Source organism: Halichoerus grypus, chromosome 5 (assembly GCF_964656455.1).
Source record: "Halichoerus grypus chromosome 5, mHalGry1.hap1.1, whole genome shotgun sequence".
Lineage (NCBI taxonomy): Eukaryota > Metazoa > Chordata > Mammalia > Carnivora > Phocidae > Halichoerus > Halichoerus grypus.
In genome coordinates, this window is record NC_135716.1 from 174,655,384 (window position 1) to 174,677,634 (window position 22,251).

The 22,251-nt window shown below is 52.7% G+C and overlaps 1 long non-coding RNA gene across 1 annotated transcript; it reads left to right on the forward strand.

Moving 5' to 3' along the window:
- The first annotated feature begins 14,010 nt into the window (after window positions 1-14,010).
- On the forward strand, window positions 14,011-16,916 carry LOC118550476 (uncharacterized). Its single transcript, XR_004924584.2, has 3 exons — window positions 14,011-14,363; window positions 14,491-14,683; window positions 16,593-16,916. It is a non-coding gene; the product is annotated as an uncharacterized LOC118550476 (long non-coding RNA).
- Window positions 16,917-22,251: the final 5,335 nt, after the last annotated feature.

The following is a 22,251-nucleotide window of genomic DNA, read 5'->3' on the forward strand; positions in this document are numbered from 1 at the left end:
AGGATTGCATTGTAAGAGCCGGGGGGTTGGGGGGGGATGGGGAGCCACTGAGGTTTTAAGCAGCAAAGGGATGTGAGCCCACAGTTCCATTTATGTTTTTAGAGGATCGCCCTGCTGCTGCTGTGTGGAGAATAGCTTGAAGGCGGGCAGAAGGAAGCAGGGAGGCTAATGAGGAGGCAGGTGTAACTGCCCTCGATAGAGCTGACAGTGACCTGCACTCAGTGGGCGGCCGTGGAGGTGGAGAAAAGGGGATGGATTTGATATTTAGGAGACAGACTGACAGAGCTCGGTGATGGATTGCATACAAGGAGTGGGGGAGGGAGGCGTCAAGGATGACAATAGTGAACACTGATTGAGCACATAGGGTGTGCTGAGTGCTGTTCTAAGCATTCTATGTGTATCATCTCATTGATGCCTAATGACACCCCTAGGATGCAGGGAGACAGTTGTCCCATCTTATAGGTTAGGAAACAGGCTCAGAGAGGTTAAGTACTTGCTAATGGTCACACAGCCCGGAGTGGTGATACCAAGCTGTAAACCCAAGAGACCGGCTGCACAGCCCAGGGACCTGGACCCGTAATCAGTGGTACCTTCCTTTTCTGGCTTTTGGAGGGATGGAGATTCTATTTATTAAGATAGAAAACCCAAGAAGGGGAAGTAGTCCAGGACAAAGATAGTTCCCTTTGGGGTGTGTTGGTTTTGAGGTATTTTAGAAGAGTCAAATGTTCAGGTATGGAGAAAGGAGTCTAGAAAAAGTACTTACTTGCCTTTGACTGGTAAACCCAGGAAGGCATCTTGGAAGAGGAGGTGATACCAAAGCCCCTGGCTATGAACTGTGACAACAAAGGAGGATGGTAGAAAGACAGAGAGGATTCCATTGAACATGGCCTCCAGGGCAGAAATTCTTAAACAGGGGTGGAAATCAGAACCACCTGGGAATGGAGGAAAACTTACAACCAATAGAGTCCTGAGCTCTAAGTCAGAGGTTGGGTGGAGCCCAGCCTTCCGTATCCTTTAAAGCTCCTCTATGCCCTGAAGCCCCCCACCCCCCAAGACCCCTCCTCCATGGCCAGCCTCCTGCAAAACCAATCTCTCCCCTCACCTAGCCTACCCCTCTCCTACTGGTGTTGGATGTGGGATCCAGCTCAAGTCTAAAAATCCTCCTGGAGTCCGTCCTAATGTGCACCCAGAGGCCTGTCCCCAGATAAACAAACAACTGATCCTCCCCTGCAGAAGGACGGGATTTGGCACTGTGAGCCTGGAGAGTGTGCAGCAGGCCTTGAAAGTAACTGAAGGCTTTGATGGCATCATGGTGACACTTGTCTCCCGAAGGTGTCATGCACTTGAAAAGCAACGTATCTCTCCCACTCTCTGAAGGGAAATTTGTTCCACAATGTGTCTGGGTATGCAGACCTAGTCAAGAGAGAGATGAGGCAGGGGCTTGAGAGCTTGAACTCTGGGGATCAGGTGGATCCGAATTTAAATTCCCACTCTATCACCACTACTTGTGTGGGCTCAGGCAGTTCGTGACTCGATTTCCCCATCTGTTAAATGGGTGCAATAACAGAACGTCATTAGCATGAGAAGATTGAGGTACATATTCTATGTGAGATACTGAGCCTGGTGCCTGGTTCAGGGAAGAGCTTAATAGTAATATTAATAATAATCATCATCATTTTTATTTACGGTGTGGGAGATAAAGGCACACCTAGAATCTAGAATCGGAATGTCCTGGCTGCTATTTTAATTTTTTAAATTTTTTACCCTTTGATTGAAGCCTGGCTGACACACCATGTTACCCTAGTTTCAAGTGCACGACACAGTGATTTGACGAGTCTGTACGTTGCACCGTGCTCACCACGAGCGTAGCTACCGTCTGTCACCATACGGCACTATTACAATATCGTTGACTATATTCCCTATTCTGTACCTTTCATCCCAGACATGCTCATTCCATAACTGGAAGCCTGTATCTCTCGCTCCTCTTCCCCCATTTTGCCCAACCCCCCAGCTGCCTCCCCTCTGGCGACCATCAGCTTGTTCTCTGAATTTACGGGGCTGTTTCTGTTTTTGATTGTTTTATTGCTTTTTAGATTCCATATATAAATGAAATCATACCGTATTTGTCTTTCTCTGACTTATTTCACTCAGCATAACACCCTCTAGCTCCACCCATGTTGTCACAAATGACAAGATCTCATTCTTCTTTGTGGCTGAGTAATATTCCATTGTATATAGATATTAGATACTATAGATAGTAATATTCCATTGTATATTCCACCGCATCTTCGTTATCCACTCGTCTATGGATGGACCCTTGGGCTGCTTCCATATCTTGGCTATTGTAACTAATGCTGCAATAAACATAGGGTGCATGTATCTTTTCCAGTTAGTGATTTCGTTTTTCGGGGGGTAAATACCCAGTAGTGGAATTGCTGGATCTCATGGTAATTTATCTTCAATTTTTTGAGGAAAATCCATACTGCTTTCCATAGTGGGCCGCACCAGCTTACATTCCCACCAATAGTGCATGAGGGTGGAATGTTCTGGTTTTCGATTCTGGCTATACCTGTAATATAGGTTTAGGTTTTCTGAAACAGGAGCCTGCAGCTATGGTCTGGTCTCCACCTAACACTGAGCCTATTTCTGTCCCCTGAACTTGGCCCTGTCTCAGAGTCCTTTGCTGAATTCTTCCCTGTGTCTGGCATGTACACCCCATCCCCCACCCTTTAGAGAATTAAGCAGAGGTCAAACCACGCAGGGCCTCCTGGGTCAGAGCAAAGACCTCAGGGTTTCTCCCGGTTTCCACAGGAAGCTGTATCAGTCAGCTGTTGCCATATAATGCTGCATAACAAACCACCCAGTGGCTTGAAGTAGCGATCACCTGCCCTCAATCACACGTCTGCAGGTTGGCTGGGGGCAGCCTAGCGCAGCTTGGGCTTGGCTGGCCTTGGCACCAACCGTGGGTGGGACTCAGCTTTGCTCCACACGATACGTCCTGCTCCGGGCACAGGCTTCCTGAGGCGATGGCTGAGCAGAACAGGTGATGTCTCTTCAGGTCTCGTCTCGGAACTGGTACGCTGTCACTTCCACTCTCGTTCTGCTGGCCACAGCAATCTCGGCAAAGGGGAAATGTACTCTGTCTCTAAAGGAAGGGACTAGAAAGGCCTGTGGCTAAGGGCATACACGAAGAATTAGGAACTATGATGTAATCCACCAGAGAAACCACGGGAGTCTTTGCAGTTCTTGGGCAGTGGTTCTCAGCTGGGGGCAATGTTGCCCCCCACCCCCAACAGGACATTTGGCAATATCTGGAGATAATTTTAGCTCTTATGACTGGGGATGGGTGCTACTGGAATCTAGTGGGGAGAGCCCAGGGATGCGACCAAACATCCTGTAATGCACAGAAAATCCCCCACAGCAAAAAATCATCCCGTCCAAAATGTCAATGAGAAACCCTGCAGTAGAGAGACTTTATATGTGAGCATCAGGGTCATGGTTCTGGCTACTGTGCTGAGAGTGGTTTGTAAGGGGTAGGGGAGAGAGGAGGCAGGCATCATTCCTCCCCCTCCCCTGCCTCCATCATCTTCTGAGATTATCATCACACTTCTTTTGGATTGGCCCTATCCCTGCCAGTCACACTCTGGGGATTCCAGGTTAGAGGTGAGCTAGATCACCCCTCAATACAAACACAAGATAAAAACTAACAGGACAAGATCCCCCCTCCCCGAGCTTCCCCCCACCCCGAGCTCCCCTGGGTACAAGCACCAATGACAAAAAATTCAAATGTCTTGGTGTGGGGTTTGTGGGGGAGCATGGAGATGTTTATCCTCAACACTGGCCTAAACAGGGAGACGGGGAAGAAAAGCTGGTCGGGCAGACCATTTGAGGTAGAACAAGCCGGTTTGGTGGGCTGGAGGTAGGTCTTTGGGGAAGGGGACAGAGGCTTATGGGGAAGAGCCATGCCCAATGTCAAGTCCAGAGGGCCAGAGCCGTAACCGAGATATGCAGCTGAGATGTGTAGCCAAGAGAAGCCGGCTCAAAGCAGGAACCAGTCTGGAGCACGTGGGAGAGGGCAGAGGTCATTGCCGTGGCCAGCTCTGGGGGCCGCTGGAGCAGGTGGCCCTGGGAGGAGGGGAAGAGGAGCAGGCTCTGGCGAGCTCCCAAGGTGCTCTGCTTTGGAGAATAAGACTTCACATCTTCCTGGTGAAGTCCCTAAAGCCTGAGATTAGGATGGGGCCCAGGAGCCAAGGCAGCAGCCTTGACTCTCCAGCTGGAAAGTTGTTCCTTCTCCCAGGGACCCAAGGGCACAATCATTTCTTCCCAGTCGTTCAGCCAGAGTACGTAGGTGAAACACAGGCACTCAAGGGGCCATGCTGGCAGGCAGCACAATGACCATGAACGTCATCAGATCCCAGCCCATTGTCTGTGTGTGACCTTGATCTTGGACACGCTACATAACCTCCTTGGGCCCCAATCTCCTGAGCCGAACAATGGTGAGTCGTGGCAAATAGAAAAGTTAATGTCATGGGGCTCCAGGGAGGAGTGAAGGGGCCTGGCATCTGGAGAGGCCCCCACCAATGGCGGGTTCTCTACTCAAGACCTTGTCTTTTCTGGTTCTCCCTCTTTCACTTTCCTTGTTCTAGTTTCCACTCCTCCCACCTCCTTTTCTCTCTCTTCGCCAAGCTTTCTGTGGGCCTCATAGACATTGCTTGTGCAAACCAATGTGCAAACCAGCGCTTCCCAAACCTACTGCTTAAAACTGCAAATGCCCCACCCCAGACCAGTGAGCAGAAATCTCTGGGCACTGGTCCCGCTCCCAGGATGACTCTGCCATGGCTAATCCAGGTGCCAGAATTTGGGAGCCACCAGTGGAGACTCTGGACTCGTACATGCTGGCGCCTTCATCTCAGTCTCCCCTGAGCAGGTCCCAGCACCCATCCCACGTGCCCTCCCCAGTCACCACCCACCCCTGCCCCACACAGTCCTTCCTGCTGCAGACAAGGAGCCTCCAGGAGAACCAGCAGCTCCAATGAAGGAAAAGGACACTGCCGGCCACTGCTTCCCACCAGCCTGAGTCATTCTGCTGAGGATGGCTCGGCTGTCTGATCAGGGAGTAGGAGGAGCCTCCCTTCACAGAGTAGATCCTGAGATTGGGCCCCTGCATCCATCTAAAGGACAAGATGATTCATGAGAAAATAGCCTCCTCATTTTAACAGTCCCCCACTCTTTCTCTCGAGGGGCCTGGAGCTCATGGACATCATGGTCAGAGGCCTTACCATGCTCCACCCTTAGCTAGTCTCACCTTCCATGCTTGGCCAGGTGACCTGCACCACCCAAGAGACCCTGGGAAGCATCCAGTTGGCACCAGCATCATTAACACCCCTGTCTTCACCAATGAACTAGTTCTCTTGTTTCTCTTGTAATAAATTACTGCAAATCCGGGGGCTTAAACAACACACATGTATTCTCTTCCAGTTCTGGAGGTGAGAAGTTTGAAATGAGTCCTGTGGGGCTCAAATCAAGGGGCTGGCAGGGCTGGTTCCTTCTAGAATCTTCAGAGGAGAATCTGTTTCCTTACCTGTTCTAGTTTCTAGAGGCTGCATGTAGTCCTCGGCGTGTAGCCCCTTCCTCCATCTTCAGTGTCGGTGGAGTAGTACCTTCTCTCTGGCTCTGCTCCCGTTGTCACATGGCCTTCTACTCTGACCGCCCCTCCCCTTATAGGGACCCTTGTGATTACGGCCCACCTGGATCATCCAGGATCACCTCCCCATCTGAAGACCCTCGGCAAGGTCCTTTTCTCCATGTAAGTGACACCCCCAGGTTATGGGGATTAGAACAAGGACATCTTCAGGGCCATGGTTCAGCCTCCCACAACAGGTGTGATTTGCAGCCCCCGCGCTGAGTATGTCTATGCACATTACCTCGCTGTTTTCTCCAGCGACCCTGTGAGACAGGTGAGGCTATCCGCCCCCCCCGCCACTCCTGCTTCACACATGAGGAAATGGGTACTCACAGAGGTTGGGTCACAACATCAAGGAAGTGGCGAAGCTGGGATTCGAACCCAGCTCTTTGTGATAACAAGACACTGTTCTGAAACGTAATGGCACTGCCTGTCCATAGCGTGCTTCTCCACCCATGCAAGGCTGCAGACTTTCTGAATGTGGCATGTCATGTCATGTCCCCATCCACCACCCTGCTTCCCTTCCAGACCTGCCAGGAACGGAGCCAAACTTTGACCCACGACGAGAACAGACATCACCAAAGGAGATCCGACAAACTTCTCGTCCACGTCCCGCTCTTTGTGGAGCCCACCCGGCCCTGTAAGGCACACGCCTGCTCAGGTGGAGGAAAGACGGGCCCTCCGCTCTCCCTATGTTCCTCCAAGGGACAGGGAGAAGAGGAACCAGCAGGAGAGAAGAGACCGGGGCTCTGGTGCACGCCAGCCTCTCACAGCCGATATGGAGAGGCGACCTCCATCGGCTTTGCCTTATCTCGGGGGCTGCAGTCACCCTCGCTCTCCCCTGCAGCTAGGGCTCACGAGCTATTTCCATCTCTGGATCAGATACAGGACCATGATTTATTGATTGTAATAAACATTGCTTAACACACACTTTAGCCACATGGCTCGCTCACCTTTTAAAGAAATCCCAGCCCTGGGAGCCGATGGAGCCCCTCCGTAACACAGAGTGCCGGGTCAGGAGGAAGCTGGGTGCTGGGGGGGAGCCACTTGGGTGAATGGATGGGCTCATTTGCAGCCAGAGAAGTAAGGCTCCCTTGCCCCCCACCCCCACCCCACCCAAGCATCCTTATTGACCTGTCAGTTATTCCTTAAGGGGCTCTTGCTGCATGGCCAGAGGCTGCTGAGCTCATTACAAACCCCAGTGTTCTCTTCAGCACCTCTCTGGCATCTCATGGGCAATTTTGGGTTTTCTTTTGTGTGTGTGTGTTGATGGGGGGAAGCCACTGTCTGTCTTATATCCTTTCCTGCTCTGGGGAAATGCAACGGCCTCTGTGATGAAGCATCAGCTTCTTTTTGCACTAGAAGGTACCTCCAAGTAGGTCAGACCACTATACTCCCAGTGGCAGGCTTTGAGGGGTACCAGCTGGAGGGACTGGTACTGGGGGTGTGTCCCAGGAAAGAGCACCGATGACAGGGTGGGAAGCAGGACGCGCATTGCAGGGCACGGTGCCTCTGTCCCCGCTCAGCTCCCAGCCTGGTACGGTTCACATAGTCGATGCCCGGTACATAACAGGTGGCGCCGGTGCTGGCGGCCAAGGTCACAGAGGGCACGGGAGGGTGACGGGTGAGATCCCTGAGAGCTGACACTTGGTTTTGTTCGCTGCACCCAGCACATAAAGGGCTCCGTGAGTATTTGCTGAATGAACACCTGAGTGAGGGAACGCGTGTGGTTACGTCGACGGTGCAGGCGGCGTGGAGACCTCCATGAGCGTTACGTGCCAAGACTGGGGATGGGGTGACAGTGGCTGGGACCGTGTCATTGAGCCGTGGTGCAGCGTGATGGTGGTATTAGGTCAAGGCGGTGTTGGGTTGGCTCACTCAGCTTGCCAGCGATGGAGATGTGCTCGGGGCTCCTCGGGGCGTGGGGAACCACCCCAGCTGCTGCTCGTGGCCTCGTGGAGAACAGAGCTTCACTCAGGCATGGCTGCCTGGAAAACAGTGCCTGATGCCGGCTCTCGGGGCTTCTGTTAGCTCCTGGCCTCAGGCCCCAGGTGCTGGGCCATGTCTGCTCTGCTCCACTCCCTGACGATCTGTGCCCCCTCCCACCCCACATCTGCAGTAAGCAGGGGTACTCAGAGCTGAGTGGTTCACTAAGGAGGACTTGTGCACTCGGTTTCATCACCACGCAGAAGGAGAGGACAGTGTGTGCTCCCCACCCAAGTGCTTGCTCTGGATTCTGACAGATCTGGCCAAATCCTGATGTTGGGCAAGTTGCTTCACCTTCGTGACTCTGTTTCCACATCTGTGAAATGGGCATGATGATAGCACCAGCCTCAGAGGACGGCAGTGAGGCTCAGTGAGGTCATGTGCTGGATGCGCAGGACAGGGTCAATATGAGTTTGTTAGTATTCCCAGGTTGGGCAGACTCACACCGGCCTATGGGTGGCCTTAGGTTCAGGCCTTGATCCTGGGTCCGGTCTGCCATGACCCCATGTGGGACCAAGTGTAGCAAAGCCCAATGCCCCGTGTGAGTGCACCCCCTCTCATAGGTGTGGGGCAGGCACTCTGCTGGCGGCCGAGCTGTGTGAGGGAGGGGTCTGGTCCTGGGGGCCAGGCGGGCTGCAGACCAGGAGACCTAGGACAGATGCAAGGGGAAACTGCAGCTTTAAAGCCCCACACTAGACTAGTAATGACGGGGAAGAAAGAGAATGATAGAAAACGAAGTTAAATAATAATAGCGTCTGGTGTTTATTGAACCTGACTCTGCCAGGCCCAAGCTGAGTCCTTTAGTGGTATGAACTCACTGAATTCTCATGTGAATGCAGTGGGGTAATCGTTATTATTATTCCTATCTGCAACTGGAGAAAACCGGGGTGGTGGGGTGAGCAAGGGCTCTCACCAGGACAACAGTGGAAGTTGGGGAAGGTGGCTTGCACAAGACTCATGGGAGCGCCTTCAAGCCCAGCTGCCATGGTCCCCATTCTGTCCCACCCATCCCCAGGCCGGGCAGCTTCTCCCAGAGGCCCGGCTGGAGGGCAGAGAGCTCCCGGCCTTCCAGACCCCAGCCCCTCTGGCCTCAGAAACTGTGCTGCAAATGGAGACATTCATAACCACTTGGCGCGGTCAAGACAAAGTGGGATCACATCTGTGAGCACACGGGCATATGCTAGATGCTCAGGGAGGGGCTCGTGCGCTCTGCTGGGGGCATCCTGGAAGATTTCCTGCCCACCCTTCTTGGAGTATGCACAGAAAAAGCATGGCCCAGAGAGGGAAGTGGTTCCCTGAGGCCGTGGAGCAGGTCGGCCTGGCCCGGGTCTTCTGAACATCCTGCCCCAGCCCGACACTTTGTTCCTAATTCCATGCAATTCAACACACTGATTTTCCCCTGCGACATCCAGAACTGTCTCAGTCGTTTTGAGGGAGGTAAAGAGGAAGCACAGCCACGTTGCTGCTCTTGACATGTGAGGCTGGGCACACACGAAGATGCTAAGAGACAGCACCAGGCAGGCTGGACACAAGTGTGAAGCTGAGCGGACCTGCGTGTGCCTGTGGTCAGGAAGTCCCGGCGGAAGGGAGGGGTCTTGTGAAGGTGGCCATGGAGAGGTCCGGAGAGGTCCAGAGAGGTCCTCAGCTGGACTCTCTGCTTGCTGTTGTTAGCCAAGGAGGGGCTGAGCTGCAGGTGCCCTGGGTGCATCTCAGTGGAACCTGGGAAGGAGGATGAGAGAGGAGAGTCACGAGGGGCTGAGCAGGTGCTGCTGCAGGCCCAAGACCTCAGTCTGGGCCCCCAAGGACGGGCCTCAGTAGAGAGTCAGGGAGGACGCAGGGTTCAGTAAGGGCCAGAGTTGACCTGAGAACCTCCCTGGGCTGTAAAGGATGAATAGAGCTGGATAGAGCAGGAATGCAAGGTGATGGGAAGAGCTAGAGCAAAGTGAGAGGCCAAAGAAGCCGAGCTCTTGAGTGAGAAGCCCTGAGATACGATCATGTCTGGGGGCAGAATGGGCTCAGTGCTCGCTGTCCATGGTGCAGAAGAACAACAGTGCAAAAAAGTGATGGGGACCGCTGCTCACGGAGCTCTTCTAGTTAGGGTAGCACTCTCTGTGAAGAAAGACCACCATGCAAATCAATAAATAATAGAAGCTCCATGAAGAGGATGAAGAGGGCGGTGGACCAAGCTGCAGCCGGCCAGTGAGGAACAGGTCATCTCATTCCATCACCTCATGCCTCCACGGGCAAGTTCTGTGATCACCACCCCTACACCACAGATGAGGAAGCAAGGCTCAGAAAGTTCGAGTAACCCTACCTGCTCTTAGGTTGGGTTTCCCCAGACGGAGACCCTGGGACAAGGATTTGAGTGCATAGAATTTATTTTGAAGGGGGTCCTGGACACACCTTGTGGGAGCATGAGGGAGGGAGACAGGGAAAGGAAGAGAAGAAAGCCAACCAGACATTATGGAGCTGGCTTCTGCTGTGGGCAACCGGAGCTCCAGTCCGCTGGGGCACGGTGAGTGAGAGTGTAGAACAAACCTGTGAGTTATTCTGACCGAGGAGCAAGGGAGGTGGGGTATTTACACACCCTCTCTTTGGTCTGTGGTTGAGGGCTGCTCCCACCTCCAGCCTGCCCCTCTGGCAGGTGAGTGGTTTCTGGCACCCAGAGAAAACCCTCCCACATGCTGGCTGGGGGACCCCGTGAGGTCGGCATGTGCCAGAACAGTGAGCACCAGAGAGGGATTGAAAGGGCACCGACAGCTTCAGCCATCCCAACCAAACCACACTTGCAGGCACGGCGAGAAGCTACCAAGAGAGGGTCACTCATGGAGGAAAGAAGATCAGCAAAGACAACAGGGTTGAGGACCTCAGGGGCCAAGCCAGGGCATTTTAACTTCATTTTATATGCCCCTAGGAGCCACATGGAGGGATAGAAGGGAAAAAAACCAGAATGAAACAATAAGCACCTGCTATGAAAAAAGTTTACATTCATTGAATCGATTAAAGTTTGCAACAGCTCTGCAAGAAAAAGACCTCTTTTGTAGCTGAACAAACTGAGGCCCATTATGGATTTCCTCCAGAGTCATGTGGGTCCCCATTGTAGAGCCAGGATTCAAACTCTGGACTTGCTGAGCTCCTGCATTCTCTGCCACACTCACCCCAAGTTAAGGAAACTGAGTCCTCGGAAGGCCTGGGAGCAAAGCCAGTGCCTGGCTGACTTAGCGCCCGCATTCCTTCGCAGTGTGAATGTCAACTACCTAAATAGCTTCGGTTATTTGGCTAAATTAATCCTCTGAAGAGCTGCATAAATATAACTAGGAAGGCACACACACACACACACACACACAGATGCATATATATTTAACACGGGTGCATCACTGCGTGCCGATAAACAGCCTGATGACAAGCAAAGGGAAGATATAAATACAAAAAATTATAACCAGGGGCTGCATGCAGGGTGGTGAGAACATGGGAGCACATGAGGGCTCAGAGAAGGGCCCGGGCAGGAGAGAAAAGGCAAAGCTGCCCTGGGCACATCCATGCTCTGAGATCTGAACTGGTGAGCTGGCCCCCGCCGTGAATTTGGGCAAGCCACACTACCTCTCCAAGCCTCAGTTTCTTCATCCATTAAATGGAAATAACAATAGAATGATGAAAACTACAAGGTTTGCAAAGATGAAAGGAAATGCATAAAGTACTGGGCATTTGTAGAGTAAACTGGTGAGTGAATGCCAACAGTGTGGTCCCACTGAGGTTGCTTGAAGGTTGGAATTGGAAGGATGAGGCCCCAAGGCTTAGAACTTCCCAGGCATCTCTTCACTACCCCCGCATCAGGAGCAAAGGGGACCAATGAGCACGCTCCCTGAGAGAAAGAGCCCTCCCCCAAATGGGAATTCATAGCAGCTAGTTACCAACTCTGCTCTCTGCTGGTCTTGGACTAACCAACTTATATACATCGTCCCATTTAATCGTTTCAACCACTGCATGAAGACTTCGCTATATTTACTCTCATTTTCAAGATGAGCCTTTCTAAGTCCTCAGGAGGTGATGTGACTTGCCCAAGGCCACCCGGCTAGCGTTATAGGTTAGGACTGTGTCTCTCAAAAATGCACACTTTGAAGTTCTAACTCCTAGTACCTGGGAACGTGTCCTTATTTGGAAATAGGGTCATTGCAGATACAATTAGGATGAGTTCAGACTGGAGTAGGGTGGGTCCCTACTCCATTATGACTGGTGTTCTTATAAAAAGGGGGAATTCGGACCCAGGCACGGACACAAGGAGAACACCTGTGAAGATGAAGGCAGGGATTGGGGTGATGCGTCTACAAGGTAAGGAATGCCAAATGTTGCCAGCAAACCCCAGAAGGTAGGAGAGAGGCTTGGAACAGATTCTCCGTCCAGTCCCTCCGAAGGGACCAGCACCTTGACCTTGGACGTCTAGCCTCCAAGACTATAAGACAGTGAATGTCTGTTGTTGAAGCCCCAGTTGGTGGTGCTTTGTCATGGCAGCTCATACAGCTGGTAAATGCAGAGCGAGGACTTGAACCCAGGCCTCTCTGATTTCAGAGCCCGCCACTCTCTGCACTGACATGCCTTCACCCAGACCCAGCTTGCCCGGCCAGGGGGGGTTGGGGAGAGGGTTTGCTGAGCCAATGTTTGGAGGAAGCAGGGCATAGGAGGAAGAGGGCTGCTACCAGAAAGAGCTCTCTAAACACCAGTCTGGACCCTGGCCAGGCTTCCTTGTGAGGGACCCAAGTAGATCCAGGTGGGATCTGGAAGGAAGGGGAGCAGCAGGGCCTCTGCCAACTGAAAAAGCCATTAAGCCCTCTGAGTCCAATTCCCCTTAAAATCTCTCAGTAGGGGGGTCAGCTCCAAGAGGAAGGGCGCACGGCACCCACACCATCGCCCTGCCCTGGCAGCTGCCTGAGCTGGGCTGGGTGGATTGGGTGCAGGAGCCCAGACGGACCAGGAGCTGAGCTGCCCGCAGGTTGCCATGGTAACCGTGATCCTCCTGTGCGAGCCAGAGGAAGCTGAGGTCTCGGGGGGGATGCGGCGAGGACCAGGGTGCTTGAGAAGGGTGCTGGGATGGGGAAGGCCAGTGCCAGCCGAGTCCAGTGTGTGCCAGACACCACGCCAGCTGCTTCCCTTCACTCCTCTTGCGTGAAGCCCCACAACGGCCCTTTGACTGGCATATGTTTATCTCTCTTGTACAGATTTGGAAACTGAGACCAAGAGAAGGGGAGAGCTTTGAGTCAGGCCACACACCTGGTGAGAGAAAGAGCCAGAACTGGAACTTGCATTCTCTGTCTCCAGGGTCCCTGCTTTTCCTTTCTGCTCTACCAGGCTGCCTTCAGGAGTCAGCCAGGGTTTACTTTGAGGGCCAGGAAAGGGGCCCCAGAGCTTCCAGCCTGGCTTTGGGGTGATTGGGACTTGGGAGTCATCCTACCCCTCTTACGCATTCTGGAGCAAAACCCTGGACCACCTCCAGCAGCCAAATTCATCAGACAGATGCGGAGAAAGATATGGTTGAAACAAAACACCCGACATTTTGCACAGGCCAGGCTGGGGCTACACTGCATGCCAGGGTAAACCAGGGGTTACTGGGGGTGGGCATCGCTGGAGTCAGACCCATCCTGGCCCACTCTACTTTCTGCAGACTGTGGTCACCAAAGGCAGCAAATGAGGGGGCTGGACGCTGGGGTCTAGCCCCAGCTCTGGGGCCAGGTCTCTGACAAACGTCATATATGATGGGTACTGCCCCGTGGATGAGGGAAGTGAGGCACGTTAACTAGTCAGGGCTGCAATGACGCAGCCCCATTGTACAAAGAAGGGAGATGTGAATTCTGTGAACTCCTTCCAGCTCCGATGTTCTGCGTGCAACAGCCGAGCAGCCGAAGCAGACCAGAAGGACTAGCCTAGCTCCTGTGGCTTCCAAAAGCCAAACTAGGAGCTACAGATAGAACTGACAGCATTGCCCACTTGGGTTTTCATGGAAGGAAAACTATGCGCAAGTCGGACTTCTCAGCAGTGAGCCAGCTCTTCAGTTAGTGAATTCCCTGACTTTGGAGGCATCTAAGCGAGGCTGGAAGAAGGGTGTTCCGCTAATCATTTCTAGCTCTGTGTCCAAGCAGCAGGGAGCCTTGTCATTCTCTGATGTGTATTTTCTTCCCAAATATGAGCAGACCTGGATACAGAGGCAGGGAGGAGTGAACAGAGTAGGGGAGGTCCGGCAGCGCTCATTTGTAGCCCCTACCCTAACCCCTTGCGCCTCCCAGAGCCAATCAGAGGCAACAAGGTGGCCTGTGGCTCCCCCCACAGAAGCCCCTGACCGTGTCATGTTGACCTGCAGTTCAAGGGTCTCTGGGCCACGCTCTCCTCACCTGTACAATGGGCTTTTGACCAGCACCTGCTTCATACGGTTACCATAACGATACTTACAGAGAGCTTTCGGTAAATATCCCACACAAGCGTGATCTCTTTATTCCTGGACAAAATAGAATCACCAGGACAACCACCAAAATCCAGAGCCCGTCCGGCTGGCTCGGAGGCCGATATACCACCTCCAGGTCCAAATGCTCTCGGCCTCAAAGAGCGGAACAAATCCCACGGGGGTGTTGATTGAAACCATTACTGATTCATGGAGACAACACGCCGGCCGGGAATGGAGTCAGCCGCCGCCACCTATTTCCATAAGGTAATAATAATGTGCGCCTTTGCTTTATGAAGTAGAATTTGTTATGGCCGATGAGCCATAAAAATTGCTGGGTGGGAAAAAAAAAGAAAGGGGGGAAAAACTATAAATAAATTTGTAATTTTAACAGGGATTACCATGTAATTGAGAGGGGAAGACCGCTAATGGCAGAGGCAAGGGCCAGCTCAGCCCCCACAGTCTTGGCTCCGTGGCAAAGCTGAGATGCTGAAGCAGAATCGTTCCTGAGAGACTCTGGAAGGAAAAGTTAACTGGCACAAAACCCAGAGAGCAGACCCAAGGAGAAGTGGCAGAGAATTCATTTGGTAACTCTTTATTGAGTGCTTACTACATGTGCCTGGAATGAGAGGGAGGACACAAGAGGGAGGAACTGCCCGTGTTGGCCATCAACAGACACCATGATGGATGTAAACAAGAGAATGATGGGTGGGGCCAGTTTTCTGCCCGAGGAAGCTCACTCTGGCTGTAATGTGGGGAATGGACTGGAAGGGGTAAGAGTGGGGACTGGGGGATACGTTAGGAGGGCACTGCTATGCCAAGTCTGAATGAGTGGTGGCCTGAATTAATATATAATATAGGGAGACAGGGAGAAGAGAGATCATCCAGAAATATTAAGAAGTGGAAGATAGAGGGGCTGGTAATGAATGGATGTGATAATATAGAAGAAATCCAGAATGATGGCTAGGGTTCTGGCTTTGTGTGATGGTACCCCCACTAAGATGGTGGGATGTTGAGCTCAATCCTTGCCAGATTACCTTTGAGAGACCTACAAGACATCCCAATGGAGACACCCAGTGGATGGCTAGTCAAGAGAGTGATCTGAGCTGGAACGAGGATTGGAACGTTGCCAAGGGAAAAATGATCCTTGAAGCTGGGGAGAGGGGTTGGTTGGGTGAGAGAGCCTGGGAAGAGTGAAAGGAAGAAGAGAGGAGTTCCAAGACCAAAGTGCAGGGAATATTGATGTTGAAGGAGTGGGCAGAGGAAAGGGGCCGATGGAAGAGGTTGAGGAGGGCCAGGGAGATAGTATAAAGATAAAGAGGGTGTGGTGATGGTAGAGCTAAGGCTTGCTCAGCCTGCCCCCCTTATGACCAGAGGTGAGTGTCTGCAGAACACTTGGCCGCACCATGGTTGCTGTCAGTGGACAGTTCTGGAGCTATTCTTCTCGGTTGGAAAAGTAATTGGCTTCTTGAAAATTGGACCCCCAAACCCTAGCCCCATTGGCATGATGAAACGTTTGAGAGTTTGAATCAAGGCTCTTCCACTTAGTGCCTCAAGACTGTGGATGGGTAGGTTGACATTTTTGAGCCTCCGTTTTCTATTCTGTAAAATGGGAGGATAAAACACTACCCTTCAAGATAGTTGCCTGGTGTATTATTGTAGAGGCCCAGCAAATTCCAGCCTGGTTACCTCCAACACACTGAGCTACCTGGCCTAGGACAATGCGATCTTAAAGAAGCCCAAAGATAAATCATCTTTAAAATGGGCAGAGTGTGGAAGGTGCCATAGAGAGGGTGGGATGCTTGGATGCAGCTCTGAGTAGTCATGGAGGCTCCCTAGAAGAGGTGAGTTTCTAGTAGTTTCCAGGAGTGATGGGGAGTGGCTCAAAGTGCTAAGAGGAGGTGAGTGTTCCCAGGTGAGCCTGAGGTCCCCGAGAGGCAGACGAGTAGAGAGGAGGGTGCTCCGGCTGGACCAGGAATTCAATTGTAGGAGAATGTGCTGGTGAGCTAAAAGGAAAGGGTACACCCAGGTGGCCCCGAGGCAGCGGTGGACAGTGTCCACCCCACGCCATCTCAAGTCCATGCAGCAGTGAGATAGAGGATTCCTGCCTCCAGGGAACTCACTCTGGTAGAAGGCTACATTTTTCATTCCTTGTTTACACTTTGGAGTTATAAAATTTCATGTCCCCCCCGCAAAGCCCCTGGTGCCTATAAACAAACATCCCGATGTACAAAGATAAATGGAAATCATAAGTCCCCAAGCTTCAGGATCTGAACGAAGAAGAAGAGGAAAGGCAGGGGCTGGGAGGAGGCGGACTTCGATGAAATCGAGACCATGCCAGCCCCGTTCTCTGGTCATGATCAATATGTTCTCCAAAGTGCCTTTTAAATTACTGTCGGAGGCAATGTGCCATATTTATGTATATACATGCTTAGAGGTGACACGGGGGAGAAATGCAATTTCTATTATGAAATCATAATGTGCATTTATCTTCAGGAATAACACATCGAAATGTTGGAGTGAGAAAAGTTGAAAAGCAATCTGTCTATAAATAAAGACCGCAGACATCCTGACATTTTACGACGTGGGGATTTCAGCGAGAACTTTCTCCTTTGGTCACATCGCCCAAGGCATCATGTTCAAACTCCAATTTCCTGGAAGACAGCATTTGGAAGTCCAGAAGCTTCCTTGCTGGTGTCCAAAGCAAAGGAAGTAGACTTTACTTCTCCGACAGAGATGAGGATGGGGTTGGGCCAGGGCCAGGGGACACGCGCCAATTCACAATAAATTTAGTTCTTCCTCTGGCAGGAGGATCGGGGGAAGGGCAGATGCTCGGAATAAGGAGCATGTAGATTTCTGAAGCCATGTACTGTCGTACATGTGTTCTCCCCTCTCTCAAGGAATAGCCAAGTGGTGTGCAAATCCAGGCAAATTCAGAGGAAATCGGGTCTCTCAGGGACACCCACCCCTTGATATCTCATGTCACGCTGGCCCCATGATCTCTAGATCGCACCCTTGGCCAGTGGCTACAGACTCTAGAGGTCACCGTGGTCTTGACCCTCTAGATTCATGCCCAGGCAGCATCTTCAGCAAGGGCAACAGGCACATTTAAATGTTGAGGAGAAGAACACTGGTGAGGGTGGGGGTGCCTGGGGACAGGGGTGGGATTCTGTCACCCATGTCTCTGACCCCGAACGTGGCAAGACAGGAATGCAGCTCACGTTGATTTCCCTGTCACCCATTCATTCATTTCTTCATTTGTCTAATTCCTTGCTCATTGGCTTTGCCACCTTCCAAGTGCTGCACGATGCTGGGGATGCAAGATGAGTATGACACCCTCCCTGCCCGCAGGGACCTCACAGTACTCCAGACAGATGTGTAATTGGCAATTACCAGGAAGAGAGAGCTGTTAAAGGTGCTATGCAGGCCGGAAGGGGAGGGCGCACATCTAATTCAGCCTAGGGAATCCAACAAGGCTTCCCGAGGAACCATCTGGAAGGATGAGCAGAAAACAGCCAAGTGGGAAAAGAGAAGAGATTCCAGGCAGAGAGGATGGCGGGTTGGAAGGTCCCGAAATGCAAATGGGTTCTGGCTAAACGCAAGGCATTCTTAGGGCTGGAGAAATTACTCAATATTTACTCTGTCGGGGGTGGGCTGGGAGTTGTACCAACCTCTTAACCAACCAACAACATAGGCGCGTGCCCACTAACATGCCTGCGTGTCGTGCATGCAGCACTCTCGTTTACATAGTGTCAGGATTTGAACCCAGGTCTGTCCTACCCCAGTGGTCACGGTGACCCCATCAAAGTGGGCCCCAGTCTGTGCCAAGCTTGAGAGGGGACACAGAAGCCCGAGAGAATCAATAACGGGTCTTGTATGAGGCAGTCTAGCTTCTTAGAAAGGACATAGGTTTCAGAGTCAGACCCAGGTTCAAAACCAGCATGCCACCCATTAGCTGGGTGAGCCTGGGCAGATCTGAAAGTCTGCATTTTCCCCTCCTGTGCAATGAGGCTTGTGAAGCGGTCCTGTCCCCGAGGGCTGCTGTGGGGGTGAGCGAGGTAATGTTAACCACCAAGCAGGTGTCTGGCAGAGAAGGGGCTCTGGGTAACTTACTGATGATCAGTAGTATGATTATTATTATTACTACTAATAGTTGCAGCCCCTGAGGAGGGAGGGGCAGTAACAGGACTAGAGGCCCGGCCCCTCTCTGGGCTTCCATCTGCCAAGTCTGGGGTCGCTGGCCTCGGAGCCCTGGCCCTGTTGTCCCTGTGCCCGCACTCCCTTACCCCCATGCGGAGCCCCAACCACCCCTCCCAGGAGTCCGGCTGCCAGCAATGCCTCCTGGGGCTCCAGCACGCTCCTCTCCCTCACCGATCCCCTGGTCTCTCTGAAGTGGAGCCCTGCTGGAGCCAATTATCTCTGGGCCCCCACTGTCAGGGTGGACCCTCTGAGGAGGAGGCAGGGCCCTGGACAAGCTCCGGCACCTTAACCCTTTCCAGGCAGGCCAGGCTTGGCAGTCCCTGGCCTCCTTGGCAAATCTTATTGGGACTGCTGTCTTCATCACACCCCAGGCCCTGTTAGTATTGGTACCCATTTTACAGATGGGGAAATGAAGTCCCAGCAAGGGGGAGGGGCAACTCAAGGCAGCCAGAACACTGCTATGGAGTCAGACTGATGCCCTGCCCCTGAAGCGCTCCGTGGGCTGGGGAGAGGGGCTGCACCAGTCAGGGCCTGTCATCTGGGACGGGAAGGGAATGGTGGTGGCTACCTCGTTGGATCTGGTGAGGATTGCCCGAGGCCATTCACGGGCGGCGCATAGTAACTACTCAATAAACAGTAGCCGGTCTTTACTGTTACCTGTATCGTTACTACTGTTTCTGTTCTTGCAAGAGATCCGCCACCTGCCTGAGGGGACTCCGGTTTCTAGCACCTGGAAGTCATTTGGCTCCCCAGGGTGGGAAAGAAGCACTTAAGATTGGAAGTGAGGCTGGGGGCAGAAGGGAGCCTGGGGCAGCACGACCACCAGGAGTCATGGTGGCAGCAAACATCCACGCCTGTTCGTGGTGCTCTGGGCTTGCAAGTGAGTGGTTCGCATTTGGGAACTCAGGTGGTCCTCCCAACAGCCCTGTGAGTAGGTACTATTACCCGGTTTCACAGGTGGTGAGACCAAGGCTTCTGGAAGCTTCCTCTCCTGCAACCCCCTCCCCCACAGCATTCTCAAGTAGAATTGATGGGAACAGGTTTGGGCTTCCTTGCATTTGTTTTGTGTCTGTGCAGGAGCGGAGGGTGGCAGAGGTGAAGCGAGGGGCAGGAGATACCTTCTCTGCCTGAGAGATTCCTTGTGTCAGGGAGCTCATTCCCGGAGGTTCAGTCACTCAAAACACGCTCTTCCTAAATTCCTGGCGCTGGGTGGGAGATGAAGGAGCAGGACATCTGTCCCTTCCTCCTGTCCTCGGGGAGATGGAGGAGGATGAGCCTGGTGGGCTTCTTACAGAGCTCACTTCCTGCAGGGTGTGGGGAGGGCTGTGGGGGACAAGGGCACTTCCCATTCACTGAAGGACTGTGGGCTGGGATCAAAGTGAGCCTTTCACAAGGGATGAGGCTGGGACAGGCCTCAGGACAGAGTCTGGCTCCTGGGCGGGGCCACCAGAGGGTCCAAGGAGAGGCCAGTGCATGTCGTCTTGAGTGGGGAAATGCAGAGTCGGCTCTGATAGCCAGGAGGACAATAGTCTCCAGAACGTGGAAGGAGAGAGCAAAGGAGATTGTCAGCACCACAGAAAGATGGAGAGGTTGGAACCTGGCAGACAAAAGCCAGTGAAGGGGCAGAAAGGGAAGGAGAGAGGCGCAGGGAAGAGATAAGCCTGCGAATAGAAAGGCTTGGGAGGTGGGGGAGGAAGGCGTGAGTTGTCAGGACTGGGAAGCTTGGAGCTGAGGAGAACTGCTTTGTCTGTGTGTGGGGTGGGTGCTGATGAGGGGAAAGGCAGTTTGTGCCAGTACGGAGTTGTCCTCACCCCCAAATGTGATCCTGGTCCCTTGGCCTGGGGGCTTCAGTTCACCGGGATTCTAAGCACCCCACCCTGGATCCCATAGCTCCTACTGTCGGAGCCCTGAGCATGCACCGGATCCTTACACCTGTACATCTCCCATCTCATTCCACCCCCAGGTGAGGTAAGAACAATCATCCTCAGTGAATAGATGACAATCAGAGACTCGAGGATGTGCAGGCACCCACCTAGGATGCCACAGCTGCATCTACTCCCCAGCCTCGGATTCCTTGTTGGGAAGGGGCAGTCAGGCCCCCTATCTCTCCTGGGGACTTGGCTCATAAGAGTAGCAATGTAGGGTTCAAGAGGGGGCAGCAGGCCTGAGTTCTGATAGCGAAGTCCTACTCTCCTTGACCTCAGTTTCTTCATCTGTACAATGGGGATCCTAACCCTGGAAACCTTGAGACATTGGCAGCTCCAGTGAGAGGGTGGGCATGAGTGGGCTTCTTCTAGAAGCTACCTCAGTGCTACCATCATCACCATCAGAAACATTACCGTTCTTCAACACCTGCTTTCCCCACCCCCCCCACCCCTACCCACTCTGCCTTCTTGGACCGTTGGTCCATGAGCCTCCCCGAGCTTGGTGCCTTTGGGTGGAGCCTGAGCTCATGGGAGCTCAGCCTCCTCTTCCTTATGTCCTAGAGGTTCTTACTGTTTTTACTGCACAGATTTTTTTCTTTTCTTCCTCTTTTTTTATTTTATTTTTTTTATGGGGATTACTTTATGACCAGGGATTTGGTTTTTGCAGCAGCAGACTTGGAGCCAGCCGGGCCTTACATTTATGAGGGCTTTCAGGAAGGTTTACGAGGCTGTAGCCCAGACCCTTCCTTCCGGCTCCTGCCAGTGCAGGGCAGTGCGATGCGGGGGCAGATGGAGCTGGAAAAGCTGTTTGTGGGTTTCTTCCTCCTCTTCCTTGGGTCCTAAGCTCTTCCCCAGGGCAGAGAACCCTCGTGACTTGCCTGTGAAAAGGAAACCAAGAAGAATGGGGGTCTCCAACAAATGTGGTCTCATGTGTTTCCCTCCTCCCTCTGGGACTCAGTTTCTTCATCTGTAAAGTGGGGGTGTTGGGAATATCTACCTCACAAGCGCTCAGAGCTGAATCCAGCAGACAGAATATGAATACTCTTCCCTTCTCCCTGGGAAAGGTGAGCAAGCAATCAGCCTCACTTTGCACTTACAACTTTGTATGATTCCATAACTATCACAACTGGCATTTCCTGAATATTCAGCCCAGAGCCAGGTATTGTGCTAATCCCTCAACATCTTACATTGTACTTACCTGCATAATAACTTTGTGAGGTGGGTATGATCATCGCCCCCATTTACAGATGAGGAAACTGAGGCTCAGAGAGATTCTGTCACCTACCGCAGGTCACCCAGCTAATAAGAGGTGAGACACGGATCAGCACATGGAAAGTCCAACCCCAGAAACCACATCCTAGGATTTGCGCCCCAATCTAGGAACTGTGACAAGAGACAGGAAGAAGAGTCAGGGCACCCAGTCTGGGGGGGGGGTTCATCCCTGTTTATAGCAGGAACTTCCTGGTCCCTAGAAGGATACTCACCCCCAGGACTTCTTTCCAGGAAACAGAGGGCACTGGTGCCCAAGGCTCTGGCTACTTAGACCTGCGGCTGGATCTCATTGGATGACTACTTGAGGAAGGGTGCCCTGAGCCACGGGGGACACTTATGCCATTTTGACCAAAGACAATGCACCAGCAATGGGCTTACTCAAAGGCAAGCCCACTTCTGTTTAGACAATAGGATGGACTTCCAAGTAAACCGAGCAGCAGAAGGAACCCAAAACAAAGATGCTTCTAAGTGTCCTCCTCTGGGAATTTTCTAAGGACAGGGCTGGTTTTCAGGGGTGCCCAGGTGGACACAGGGGCTGGAGGAGATGCTTGCAGAACCCTTTCTGCCTGAGCCAAGAAGAGACCCTCCCCACCACTGCCGAACAGCTGTGAGACAGCGGTGTCCCGGGCTCCAGGACCTCCTCCTCCCCACCTGCCCTGTGACCCCTCATTTCCCTCCTCGCCTCCTGGGCTCTGGAACAGCTACTTAATGGGCGGTGATGCAGCGCTGATGGCATGCGCGCGGTCTTGTCTGCCAGC